The 15,180-nt window shown below is 38.5% G+C and overlaps 1 long non-coding RNA gene across 1 annotated transcript in view; it reads right to left on the bottom strand.

Moving 5' to 3' along the window:
• Positions 1–15,180, bottom strand: part of LOC122801588 — a 122,021-nt gene that overhangs the window by 7,143 nt on the left and 99,698 nt on the right. Inside the window, exon 2 of the long non-coding RNA XR_006364763.1 lies at positions 12,450–12,691. This is a non-coding gene — a long non-coding RNA (uncharacterized LOC122801588). The remainder of the gene's footprint in view (positions 1–12,449; positions 12,692–15,180) is intronic.

The following is a 15,180-nucleotide window of genomic DNA, read 5'->3' as shown; positions in this document are numbered from 1 at the left end:
GTGTGTGTTTGCTAGTCAGCAAGATTTGCAGCTGTGTCCTGACAAGGTGATGGGTAGCAGGTGTCATAAGACTGGGATTGGAGGCAAGTGTAGTGACATTGAATAAACAGATCTGCCCACATTAGGCATGTATCATTATTTTGTGTGTGTGTGTGTGTGTGTGTGTGTGTGTGTGTGTGTGTGTGTGTGTGTGTGTGTGTGTGGTGTAAAAGAACTATGGAGCAAATCTGTACTGATACTTGTTGCTACCCTGCTCTGGGGAACACTTTTGTAAGTGCAGTGGACTGGCTACAATAAGTAGGGATGGGAGTGCTGACCTGGCATCCATCAATCGTTTTCATTTGCCAAAGCCGTTACAGCAGTGTTTTGCATGGAGGTGGTAAAAGCCTCAAAGCTGACCAGTATGTTGTGTGGGTGTGGGTGGCTGTATTTTTGTGGGGAGTGGAGCTGTGCCATTGTAAGTGTGGTATGAATGTTATGGATTGTCAAATGGAGAAATTAAGAGTACAATTATGCTCGGTGTACTCCCTAGCATTTTCATCATTGATTGATTGAGACATGTATATTGTCCTGTGTTTGTCAGTACATTATTTGGAATATGGTATCACTGCTACAACTGTTGGTACTGTGTCAAAACATGCGTGTCATGAAGTATGTACATGCCTGAATGATTTGGGGTAGCTGCAATGGAGAACATATGAGTAAGAGTGTCAGCTTACTTATCTGTATGCGACACAAGTGTCCCCAATTTTGGTTTATAAATTGCTCTGACATACTATAATCCATAATGCTTTTTGAAAAAACATGTTGGATTCTTATGAAGAAATAATGACATTCACTGAAATTAATGACTTCTTTTTTCTTCAGAAAATGAATGCTAATTCGTGTATTCTTATTTTGTGAGCTTGCTAAATCAGTAATATACTACTACGAAAAATACACTGCTACGGCTGAATTCTCTCACAGTCTTCTTTATTGAACAATTCAACACACACTGAAGACTGAGCGCTTTCTTCCCTATTCAGCCGTAGTAGTATATTTTTCATAGTGGATTGTGGACTTTATACATTGTTTGGCTCATTTCGGTGTTCATAAATCAGTAATATTTCTGTTTACAAAAGTATCTGATTTGGAAGCTTTCTCCAGGAGTCTGTTTCTGAGAAGATGAGAGATATGCTACAAGTATACAACCAAGACAAACTACATAATAATAACACAAAGTACTGGGTCACATCAGAGGCTTTGGATGTCATTGTAAAGAAGAAATAGAGAACTGTTTCATTGTTATGTAAAGCTTGGCATTAAATACCATAGTTCAGGCTATGCTATAACAGAATAACTATGCAAAGATAACCCCATGAGCAGCCAGAAAGCAATTCCAATCAAATATTTTACTGTGCACATTTTAAGAAATGGGTAGATTGGCTTAAATTCTGGATTGATGTGTATGCTTTTTTAGAAACAATTTATGGAAAATACTATTCAAAAATGAAGAGACATGTGAGGGGAACAGTTTTAGTGGCACATCAGGCTGTGATTTGTTTGATGTCTACTGTCATACAAAGTTGACTAGTTGAATCTTGCAGCTGGACATGTGAGACTCTAGCCCATTCAAGGGGGGATATGGGAGGTGTAACTTGGTCAGGGATTGAAACTTGTAAAACTGCTCTTTGTAAAAAGTCTTTTTTATCTCTGTAATTTGTTGACACTTTTGCAAACTTTTTTCAGAGAATGTGTAGTACATCAGTAGAAACAACATTTGTAAAACTCAGTGCAGACCAGTCAATGACATACGATCTGCAGACTCTCAAATTTGGCAGTTTTTTTCAGGTGTTCCATTCTAAGTGAATGGAAGTATAGTCTGACAACAAATGGTAGGGCTACTGTTTCTCACACTCTGAGCTCTCATGGTGCATTATGGGACAGATTTAGCATTGCAAAAGAATCAGGTTGTCTATATATATATATATATATATATATATATATATATATATATATATATATATATATTATTAAATGCAGGGCCTTTATCGATATTGAAGGAGAATGTGACAAGATTATGGTCCCACTTTGTTAAGTATTCATAAAATTCTTTGCATCATTGACTCACAAGGTAAAACCACATGCAGCCAGCATAAAAAATATGACAGTAGATACTGACAGCTTTGCATGTGATAGATTTAGCTGAGATCACGCTGTGGTTGCGATGCAAGAGACACTAGGCAACTTGCTTGTCTAACAATCTGTTTCATGCCAAAAATGATTAAACTAAGGGCACAGTCTGCACTGTGGTGCAATTCAGTCAAAAAAGGTTATGTAAACTTGTCAATATCTTTGACTTCTAACTTTGCGCCTAGCCAAAGGGCAGCTTTGTTATGTTGATCAAAAGTTTGACTTGAGACACTGCAATAAACATGGACTTTCAGTGTGAATACATTGTAACATAACATTGTCTGATCAGATGGGAACATACCTTGCTACAGTATGTTTATGAGTCCATAAATAAAAACAAGTAACTTGGGCAAACTAAGCTCACTGCAGTATATGCCATACCAATTTGCTGGGATTTTCTAAGCATTTGTAACAGTGTCAGTGGCTCAGGTGATCACATTCTCTTCTTTGGCATCTGGAAAATCGGACCTTTGTGGTTTCTATCCCCACATTAGCTAGTGGCTCATAACCCGGTACTAAAACTACAGTAAAGTATTAGGTGCCATCCTTTAGATGAGACATTAAACCAAGGTGACATCTGCCCTGAGATGGGGTACTTGAGTTGGATATAAAAGATCCCATGACACTTATGAGAAAACAGAGGGGTGAAAAGGGTATATCCTTACAGAAGAGCAGGGTACAGTCCAGGTGATCCAAGTTTGATTACTGGCTTGGGATTTTAATACTGGCTTGGGATTTTGATGGCAGTTGCAGGGTTGCGGATAACATCCATCCTTAGGAAGATGGATGGTTGGCTCTCACTGCTGATCTAATGGCAGGGCTTTGACTGGAGAACAGAGGACTATCATGATACAGGAAGATGGTGATGGGTAGACATATGTTTGCGTATGATGGCTCTTGTGGTGATGCAAGTGCCCATGTCACCACCAGGGTGTGGGTAGACCAAAAAAGAGAATGATCTGGTTACTCAGATACTGCCAAGAGCACAAAGCACCCTTATGACTTTCTGGATTATGCCTCTCCCAGACAGTTTAGTATGTGATCCAGGGGAGGCTTGATGGTTGACAGATTGGGGGAAATGATGCAAAAAAAGAAAGAGAGAGAGAGAGAGAGAGAGAGAGAGAGAGAGAGAGAGAGAGAGAGAGAGAGAGTGAGAAGAATGGGAGGATTTCCCCAACTATTCTGGACAAACTTTACCTATCTGTATAAATACCACCCAGATTCTCTCTGGAAAATATGTTACAAACCTAGTCAACAAAAATAAATGCACTGTACTGTACTATCAGACAAAGAAGTTTATTATTTTGGTAAAAAAAAAATGTGCCTTATGACTTTCACTGCTTTTACTGTCATTTTTTCCATTGGTTAGGAGTTTCTTGATTTCTTTCCTTGAAAAAGAGTGGAGTTTTCTAACTTACCATTTATTGCCTTGTTGTAAACATCGCATTGTTACCTCACAGCAAAAGGTTCTCCCGTTCGATTCTCGGCTTGGGTTGGGAGTGCCTTCTGTGTGGCGTCTGCATATCCTCCCCGCGGTTGAGTGGGCGTTCGAAAGACATGTGTTGAATGGGCGTGCCTTTGTTGAAGGTTGGGTGCCAGGTTGGCAACTCGACACCATAAAAAACAACTGCCAATCATTAGCGGACCGGAGTTCCACTGGCAACTCGACACCATAAAAACCAACTGCCAATCATAAGCAGACCGGAGTTCCGCTGTGGCGACCCCTAACCAGGAAAAGCCAAAAGACAAACAACAACAACAGTAAACATCATGTTGTCATCCTACATGCTTTTAAAGAATATAAAATCTGACCTTTCAAACTTTCATACTGTTTCTGTAATCAAGTATGACCCTTTCTTACATGCTTATGAAAGTGAAGGTCTAGCTACACCAAAATCCTCAATATTGTAGTCTCTTATTTATTTATTTATTTGCATTTTGTTTTCCAGGTTGGTCCATTGGGCCACTAGGAGCCTGTTTTCAATGGAGTCCTGGGGAGAAAAGCTTCAAAACACAATGTTAACAAATTACAAGCATTACAGAAATAAAGAGTTACAAAAATATGAGGCAATTTAGATTTTTTTTAGTTACACGTTGAAAAAGTTGGCATTTGGAGGACAATACAATTAAAAGTTTCAAGTTACAAGGTTGAAAAGTTGACATTTGAAGGAGTAGCAATAAATATGATACAGTAAAAGTGTTAACACCAAAAGTTATGCTTTTTTATAAAGCATCTAATTCCTATGGTTTCTACTAAGAGTATTAAGGCTATGGGACTATAACACAGGTGTATCAGCTGAAAGAAAATAACTGTGAAGCAGGAAGCTATGTGGGATGAGAACAAGAGCATTCCCATAATGAAGTTAGGTGCAAATGAAGTAGAGTTTTGAAGATGGGGAGGCTGTTAGTGGTTCGAATGAGAGGTGGGAGAGCATTACAGTGATGTGTGAGAGAGAAGGATAGAAGATGCTTGCCTGGTGGGTGGATGGGTTTGTGTAGTTCAATTAGATTTTGGAACGTGGATCTTAGGTGTCTATCAGGAACATGCATTTGGAAGGTAGAGGCAAGGGAGGGGCAGAGAGAGAGGGAAAAGATAAACTTGTGTGGTTGAATGAGTTGAATGTATGTGAGATAGTTAGGTAGCTCAAGCCAGCTGAGTTGATGTAGGGGAATACACTGATGTGTTGAGGATCTGTGACCTGTTACAAATTTAGAAATTTTGTAGTAACAGGAGGATAGTTTAGAGATGATGGAAGATTGCAGACTGGTGAAGATAGAGACACCATATAAGAGGGAAGGGATAAGGTAAGTGGTAGCGAGAACAAGCCCGGTGGTGGGAGAGATGAAACGGTTGTGACCGTAAAGCATACCGAGTTTCTTGAATAGCTTGTTTGATAAACACATGCACTGTCGGTGAGATGGTTGAATTGTACAAGTGGCTATGAATTTCTATATATTTATAATATTTAATTTAGTATTGGTTACTCCCACTTCTCATAATCATTCTGTTTAATTGGCTGTTATAAAGTATTCATAATGCTTGGGTATCGACTGATAAGGGCATTTAAGGGAACATTTTATTTACCCAGTTAATGGACTGATAGTAGGTAGATAGATAGGTAGCTAGATTGATAAATAAATATTTGATTAAGTCTAGCAAGTGATAATATATTGAGGCAAGTATGAGGCATACAAAGTCTAAAATATATGCCTTGATAGAGGATAGGTAGGGCAAGAAGTGGAGGTGGCATAGAGCTGGACAAGTGATTACAGGGAATGGGATGTGGGATACTAGGGTGCTATTTGTAGTAGCGACAGAATCAGAAACTTTGAGAGGTGGCATTGTATTTGAGGGAGGTCAGATATTTCTTTGAAGTCCAGCTGACCAAAATGTGCTGCCTTGATATGAAGGCAGTGAACATGCACACTTATACTAACAGCACAGTACACCCTCACCACATATAAGCATCCAATACACATACACACACTAACATACATACATAAAAATCACACATAGACAAACTAACATAGATACTCATCACCACACTAACATGCAAAGAAGTGCTCGCACACATAACTTCATATGCAAGGAGAAGAGCCTCACATCCCCCATGTAAGCGTAGTGCTGTCATATCCCCTAATTATACATTTGTACCTCTGAGGTTGCAACTGTCACTGAATCATGGTAACTGATTATGTTTATATTTTGGTCAAATCTGACAGCTCAAGTCGTTCCAACTTAGTAGTCAATGCCCTGGTCTCAGTCACTCTGTTGCTGGTCAGCTAATAATTGGATAAATGTTTGCATCATGTTCTTGAATTAATTATTTTCCTTAGTATGTTCTTAAGAAAAACTGGAAGGCTAACTGTGGAAGAGGCTGATTGCAAATGGGCAGAGATAAGGAGAAATGGAGAAATTGCAATGAAATGGAAAAAGAACTGGTGTCCTTAAAGCTAGGTAAATTATATAGTCCAACATCCAAAAGGACATTTTCTAAGAGAACATAAGAGACTGAAAGACTTACTAAGTGAACCATCAGTAAGGTTATACAGTATGTCAATGGACTCAGGAAGTGTGCCAGTAGGATTTTAAGAGGAATGAAAGAGCTGAATTACTTGCAGAAGTTGAGTGGTGTGACGTATACAACTGAGAAGAGACATGATGAATATTCTGTAAATACACAGTATATTAAGAGGCATTGTGAAGGAATGCATTTCAGAAGGAAGGTGTGAAACAACTGGAAAGCAGTAGGATTAGATTAAGATAGGCATGACTGGATCTGACACTAGGTGACCAAGGCAGAGGTCTGGGTCCCAGTGCTGACTGGGGGGGGGGTCTGGTCACAACAGGTTAATTAAAAAAAATAAATAAATACAGACCTGACAAGAGATAAAATGAAACCATGGAAAATAAACTTAACCTTTTTAATAACCAGCATTCTGAAGAAGCCTGTACTATTTCACATGAAACAGTCGTACTCAATGATTATTAAAAAGTTTTAGCTTTTATTTTCCTTGGTTTTGTTTTATCTCTTGTCAGTTCTGGATTTAGTTTTTGTGTTGCTTCGTTCTGGTTCTGAGTTTTAATAAAAAAAAAAATAAAATTCTTGCTTTGCTCAGCATCTATGTGCTACTTCTTTAAGAACTAAAAAAAAAAAAAAAAGAAAAGAAAAAAAAAGAAGATATAGGAGAGGCATTCATTAACACAAGCTACACAGCTGTATGTGTCAGAGGTGGACTTTAAGTGACTTGCACAGGCTTAAACCCCTTTACTTTCACTATGGGAGGCAAGAGACTCAATCCTCTACACGACTCCCATTAGTTTTATTTCCTTTGGTAAATCACTGAGGATTAAGGTCAATGTCAGAAATAAGAATTTCACACTTTTTGTGTTTCACATCATACACGTTGTTTAAACCTGTTGTGATAACTTTTTACATGATTTAGCGTAGTCTGCTTTTGTCACCAGGTTTGCAGAACATCTCTTAATCTGACTCGTATTTATAGCCTGTCCTTGAGTATGTCACTATATAGATAGATTGATAGATAGATAGATAGATAGAGATATAGAGATAGATAGATAGATGCACTCACACATAAACACAAACATTTGTTCACATGCATGCATATACAAACACACACACACACACACACACACACACACACACACACACACACACACACACATAATATTGACACATACACACACACACACACACACACACACATATATATATATATATATATATATATATATATATATATATATATATATATATATATACATATAAAGAGAGAGAGAACAAGGCAGGTGCATAAAAAGGAAGGATGCAAAAGTATACAAAATGGAAATTACACCTGTAGCTGTCTGTACATACACTGACTATATACCAATGGTATTTTCTCATTATATGCTTAAAATTCAGTCTCTGCATTTTAATAACAGACATAGCACAGTAAAGAAGCAAATTTCTTCATTTGAAACATGCTAGCAAATTATGAAATCTACAGAAATATGTTTAATTTTCATGAAATAGTACTACCCTATATTATAAAATGTTACGTGTAAGTATTTCAGTAAAGTATTATGAAATCCATTTAATTCTAGTGAGTGTTTAATACCAGTCTTTATGTTGACACTGTAGATAGGGAATGTTCTTCATGAGAAAGGTAAATGGTGACTACAGAATATGGCACTAAAAAGAGTACTTGGAAGAACCTCCCTGGGATTCATAAATGAATACTGCTGTGGAAGAAGTACATGATGCAATCTGGTATGTTTTTACAACTTAAGACATGGTTATCTGACTTACTCTCCACAGAATTATGCGTACTCTATGAGCACTGTACATTTAAGCTACGGTTTTGAAATCAATGGCTGACTAAAGTGGAAAAAGTAAAATGGGCAAGAGATGTGTCTGCTGCACAAGTAAAGAGGAAGACATTTTTCATGTGGTGGCTGAATGTTCAGTATATGATAAATTAAGGAAAAATCCCTAGACCTCTATGGAGTTAATTATAAAAGTGTTCTATATAGATCGGTACACTTCTATGGCATTAATCATGAAAGTGTTGTATAAGGTGGCAGTAAGGGAATGGTTAAGATTCTTTTTTTTTAGTTAAAGAATTATCCCTTAATATGATTGTAGCCACCATCAACGCCATATTGAAAACCAGAAGAAAAATCACTACTGACAATAAATATGTGAAATAACTTAGAAGTGCAGTATAGAATCATTGATGTATGTACTTGGATATTTTAACTTGGTGCTTTATGTAGACTGAAACAAACAAATAAACATGAAACTTGAAACTGATGGTTAGACTTGATCCTCAGATCCTGGAACTGTGCAGATCTTTTTTTTATCGTATTGTTTTTCTATACCTGTTTCTGAAATAAGACCCCCCCCACACACTGTGACACATTCTTTTCAGGCCCATCATCCAAGAAAGCATTAAGGTTTTCCTAGTCCTAGATCTATGACTGCCCCTGGCAGATGACATACATGCTCAGAGATGTGACAGCCTGTTATGACTTCCCGTGAGGAAATGAGCAATATTGTACACATTCCATGATAGCTATTACACAAATGTAGCTTGTCAGAGACATACTAATGCCACCCAACCCATATCTTCCACACTGTACACTTTTTTTTCTCCAGGAGACACCAACATTGCAGTAGGCCAGACCACCTTTTTCCCACAGAGTAGGTCAATGCGTTTTGGTCTGTTACTCCCAGCCTTCCTTTTTGGCTTTTCCAGTTACTATGTCATTATTCAAGAACTCACTTACTTCACAGTCAGGGCTTATCATCTCAGTATCAGGCATCTGACATTGTGTGACAGAGTCATTAAGCCTCCATGTCTCCATTATCCTCCCATATTCTCTAGCGCTTCCTGTTTATCTCACCATCACCATGGTTTCCTTATTTAGCTTTAGTTTACTTTACAATATTACCATTTGCATGACACTACTTTCCTCCCACTTTCTACACTAGCTTCTTGGCTTCCTTGATCTAATATATAGCTGTAGGCCTTCCTTGAATTGCTTAATCCCTTTACTGTTGAGATGTAGCTGATATCTGATGTATAACTTCTCATCCTCTAAAGTACTCTTCTATTTACTAGCAACCCCCAAATCCATACTCTCTACCCTAATTCCTCAGCTACTCATTTGTTAACTTAATCTTTCATTCTTTCCTCGATGTCCAGGCCCTTTGCATTGTTAATCCTTCTATTAATGTCAAAGAAATGCATATCTCAATACTAGTACATTTCCCTAATTTTTTCTGTTTTATATCAGTCATTATGAGTTCCTTCACATCATTTGTTTTCACATGGATTATCATATATGATCCCATCCTTTTGATACTAATATTGTTATTAACTGATCAACCTTTCCCAGCATTTTGGGATGTACCTTACAAGACAACTGCAACAGCTGGAAAGACCACAGAAGTACCTCACCAATAGGATCACTGGCCTCAAACAGATGCCCTATGCAGCTTGACTGAAGAAACTTCAGCTGTACTCAGTTGCATACTGCCTACTCTGAGGTGTTCTCTGCCTGACATGCAAGGCCATGTCCAACCCAGAATTGATGGACATGCTCCAGCTAAAGAAAACCTTATCCCCTCAAGCCACACACTCTAGGGATCTAAACCTCACCACAACAATAAATAGGACATGCTGGAGGGATAGATTCCTGTCCCAAAGACTTCCCATGCTTTGGAACAAGATTCCAGTCTACATTAGGCAGAGCTCCTTGCTAACACTCTTCAAGAAAAACCTTGACGAGTTGATGGTAAACAGAAAATTTACCCCAGCGATCACTTCAATGGCTCTGCTGGACAGAGCCACAGGGAACTAATCTAAGGGGGTGGCGAAAGCCAACACATTCTGACTATGCTTATAAATGCCTTTGGGCAGATAGCCTAGTACCTACCTATGAACCTATGAACCTATTAGTCCGGGAATGTCCTCATTCTCGCACAAGTTTTCCCAGTCTGATGCCCTTGTGTCAAAGTTTCTTCCACTAATGTTCCTCTTACCACCTGCATGTCTTTTCTGTCATCTACCTTACAGCATTCCCCCTAATTCTCAGTCCTTTCTGCTCTTCCTTCCCATGGCTACTCTCTTTCATTGCCCTATTCCCCTGCAGTGTCATTTACTCAGGCTGTAAACTCTTTGTCATTTTTTACCCTCAACACTTTTCTTCACTCATTTATTCTCTCCTTCTCCTCCTGGTTTCCTTCTCAAGCATCTTCTTTCCACCTTTCATCTCATTCTTATTCTTATCACATCCCCATGGAGGATCTACATCTTTTTGAATATAGACCCCTTGTAATCACTTTAACATTGTTTTTGCTCTACTGTGAGATCACAGTTGTGTGAGCCATCAGTCACTCAACATGTGTTTTCTCTTGTTCTCAATGTTGTGCAATTATGGACTGAGTGTATACAAATAACAGGATGTGGATGACCAAATTTCCCACATAGGATGGGGGGTGAGGGTAGTTGCAGGAGTAAAAAAAATGTTTTAGTGACTTTCCCAAATATTCCATGGGTGCACCTTCACAGAGTTTGCCAGAGGTGGTCTGTTTCTTGGCAGTCTGGTTTCTGGCTTTTGTAATGGATGTCATCTCCGAACATTTTTCTTATCATCTGCTTTTCATTCCTAATTCTGTTCCATAATTTTTCTTTTCCCCTGTAGCACCTTCACCTGCCACTCTTCTGCTCCAGAACATTCTTCACAGACCTCCATGCCAAGGAGAGAGCGCTACCTGTGACAGTCAGGCATGAGTGTCGAAGGCGGCAGGAGATTTGCATTGAATAGAGAGAGATGGTGGCAGTTGACACAACACCCCAACCCCATGTAGAAAATGGGGAAAAAAGGAGTTGATGATGATGATGATGATGATGAAAGGTCCAAAATCAGGGACACTTTTTAAATATTACTCTAATTCTTTAATAGAGCAACAGATTCTGCACAAAAATATATTTTCTGGACAATTAATGTGAAACTCTAATGCCTGGCATTATTGACTGTAATTCTCAGTGATTTACTAGAACATCAAAAATTTCATGAGGGACAAGACAAAATGTGAGGCAAATCAGACATATTCTTTGAAATTAGGGACAATTGAGAGGTATGCCTCCAATGAGATGTAAGACCTCTATTACTGTCTTTAAGTATGGTATATGAGCTTGGGCAAATACAGCAGATATTTCCTAGGACACTTGCAGTACCATGTAAATTGCCATGATATATTCATAAATAGAATGGAATAAAAAGTGACGCAAGTGAGCCTAGATGTGGAACCACCTACACTAACACATGGTGATAGAAGAAATGGAAGTAATTACTCAAGTACCCAAATGATCCAAATGAATCTAGCAAAGCACACTGTGTGTGTGTGTGTGTGTGTGTGTGTGTGTGTGTGTGTGTGTGTGTGTGTGTGTGTGTGTGTGTGTGTGTGTGTGCTTGTGTGTGTGTCTGTGCTAGCAAAGCACACTGTGTGTGTGTGTGTGTATGTGTGTGTGTGTGTGTGTGTGTGTGTGTGTGTGTGTGTGTGTATGTATGTGTGTGTGTGTGTGTGTGTGTGTGTGTGCACTGTGCATTGCAGACAGGATTATTAAGGATATCCATGCTTTTAACTGTAAGGTCTGAAAGAGGACCTATGGCTGGTTACCCAAGGATCAGCAACAGAAAGATAACAAAGGAATATTATATTATGATGTACACATAAAGATACATATCTCTTTCCCTATGAATTTCTGGTTCTCTAAAGCATATGTCACATTCATTATTAGTTAGTACTAGGCTAACTGCCTTTACAGACCATTTTAAGCCTAGCCAATTTCCCTATGTGAGTATTAAACCCTGCACTTTGGGTCTATAAGGCAAACACTTTAACCATTATGCCCACCCTTACACAGTGAAGCATTCTTAGCAGACAAAATAGTGACATTACAGATGTCATTACCATGAGGATGCCAACATTCTAGTAATCTACATGCTATAGTAGACTCAGCAACCACCATAGACTGTAAATCAGAAAGCTGCACAGGTTACACACTCCTTCCTGGTTAAGTGCTACAGAAATAAACATATGCATGAACAAATACAGGTCCTAATGATGGCACCTTTTTCCTTGCCACTGCCAGCACATCACCTTACACTATCACACACATCTGAATAACTGACACTGGGAGGTGTCTCCACAGGATATGCAATAATTCTAAGGAAGTAAAGTAACATTATCTGTGTAAATTACCACTAATGATGTGTATTTGCTATATCAAAAATGCAGCAAAAGAGAGCTATGTTTCTTGGCATTGATGTGTGTTGATTTTGCTTGATGGAGAAGGATGGAGGTGGTGAAGGATTAATTGATTCAAGATCTGTGTGAAGCAAGAGTTCAGTTCTGTATTGCACATCTTTCATGTCAGCAAAATGCATTCTCAGAAGACATTTCCAGCATCTTTTTTGTCATTGCCTGTCATGTAGATGTGCCTGCTAAAAAGAAAAATTTCAGTTAGAACACGTAAAAATCCTTAATAACAAACTTCTACACAGAGGCACAGAGTGCAGCTGCAGAAAGCAAATCAGTTTGAACACGTAACTGACCTTAATAACTAACTTGTACAAAAGGTTACACAGGGCATAGACTGAAGGTCTCCTGAAGCACAAGCGTTCTTTCAAATCTAATTTATTACTAAGTGAAAAATAACACCTGCCTTCACATAAAGATTCTTTTTTGCAACAGAATTTCTTGTTTACCCAGAAAAGCAGATTTTACCTCCTCATAACCCTTCCATGAAGTATTATCTTACTTAAAAAGAATAAAAGTGTAGGATTATTAATACAAATGGGCCTTTAAAATATAGTGCATACATACCTCTCAGTTGTCCCTGATTTTCAGAATGTCTTTGATTTTTGCTTAGTCTACCCCTAATTGTGTGATTTTTGTAAAATGGGGTTAATGTCATTAAATAATGATAGATATTATTACCATTGCGGGTTTCTCTATTTCAGAACATGCATTTCAATATAATTTATTTTCTCCTGCAGGTGGTGCAGTGATGTGTCAGTTAAGTGTTATTGCCAAAGTACTTTTGCTTTTCTTGTTTTGTGCTTGCCAGATGCACGCTTTTCCTCTGTTCACATGGATTTTCACCAGCTGCTTCAGCTTTCTGCCACATCCCAAAGATGTACCATTAGGTGTACTGGTAGTCCTGTAAATTCTTTATAGGTATGCAAGGTGTGTCTGTGAGTGCCTATGTGTATGACTCCTGCGATGGACTGACATCCAGTCCAGTACTGGTTGTATGCCTTACATTCAATGCTTCCCAGCATAGGGTCTGGATTTCCTGTGACCCTGAATAGGATAAGATATGCATCAGAGAATGAATGAATATTTTAGAACACAAGTCAGGTTTAAATAACAGTAATGCCTACAACATTGGCTACAATATAGTGAAGTATTGCTTTTTGGGTCTTTCAATGTATCAAAAAAAACTGAATAGTAATAGAGGTGAAGACATTCAAACATGCCTCCAGGTAACAAATTCTAGTCCTATTGTTCCTAACATCTTCTATATTTGCAACACCGCAGGCATAATTTGGAATCCATGGCACATTTTGGGACCTCTGACACATAAAGAAGCTGTAGAATGCCTGTAAATCTTTGGAAACTGTTTTCAGTTCTTCTGCAAGTCAGTGGCATACTCCATGAATGGCCACTAACTATGAGCCGCGGTAGTTGTCCCTTGTGCTTAATACTGATAGGAAATGAGCACTGACTACCTTTCATACAGCCTACATCATAAGTGCCACCGTTCCTCTGAAAACAAACTGCAATGCTTCCTACTTTGGTGGGAAAGATTACAATTGCAGGAAGCCTGGTCCACATGAATATGGAGCCAACATTTATGTTATATATCAAAATAGCAAGCCCTGGCCCAAGAACTATATGTTACTACCTTATAGCTGGTGTTATCAGTTAACAGATGTTTGACACCAGAAGCATTGATAGCTTACTAGTTCTTGTGCTAATTTAGTCAGTACAGCCTCATATGTCTGTCATCATCTTATGGGTTAGCAAAGCAGCAATTAAGCCACTAAAGTGATTTACAAGTTGCTGTATCTTATCTTACTATCACATATTTGTTGGAGTCCCTTAATACAGACTTGACATTTCTGAGGGGTTAGGACAGAAGAGATTTGGGGAGGGGGCACTCAAGCAGGCTAATTAAATTAACAGCATCCTTCTGTTGGGTATTTAAAGTAATGCCATGCAATACTGTTACCTGGTGCCAGACTAATAAACTATGCTTGCACAGTATCTTTGTTGTATGTATCAGTTTTCTAACTGGTTCGTATCACCAAAGCTGTAAATAGCTTCAGACATGGTAACTACACACTTGATCTCTGACCGATTCAACCAAAGAATCTTTGTTATTTCATTATCTAATGTATATAAAATCAGTAGCTTGTAGACAGACTACAGAATCAAGTACATTCAGGAAATGAAAAAAAAAATGCTTGTTTCGTGTTTTTTTATGTGTAGAACTCCTGTGGTTATCTCCAAGGCCAACGTTTTCTAAGATATAGTAGCTATACTTTCTTCCTTAGAAGACCCATAAAGCCCATGCAGAAAAGTAGATGGACATCAGGTAATATGCTCAAATTATGAGAACATCTTCAAAATATTATCTATGAATTAATAAATTCATATTATATTGCATTATATTTGCCTGATGGCAGAATGAGTGTGTGGACCTATTTAATTTACCTTTTACTCTAATTTAATTTAATAAAGCCGCGGTGGTGCAGCGGTAGCATTGTCGCCTCCCAGTAAGAGGTTCTCCCGTTTGATTCTTGGCTGGAGCACCTTCGGTGTGGAGTCTGCATGTCCTCCCCGCAGTCGAGTGGTGTTCAAAAGACACGAGTGAATGGGCATGCCTTTGTTGAAGGTTGGGCATCAGACTGGCACCTCAGCACCG

This window comes from Protopterus annectens, chromosome 5.part0 (genome assembly GCF_019279795.1).
Source record: "Protopterus annectens isolate FY-2018-M chromosome 5.part0, PAN1.0, whole genome shotgun sequence".
Lineage (NCBI taxonomy): Eukaryota > Metazoa > Chordata > Ceratodontiformes > Protopteridae > Protopterus > Protopterus annectens.
Note: the sequence above shows the minus strand (reverse complement) of the source record. Positions and strands in the feature narration are given on the sequence as shown.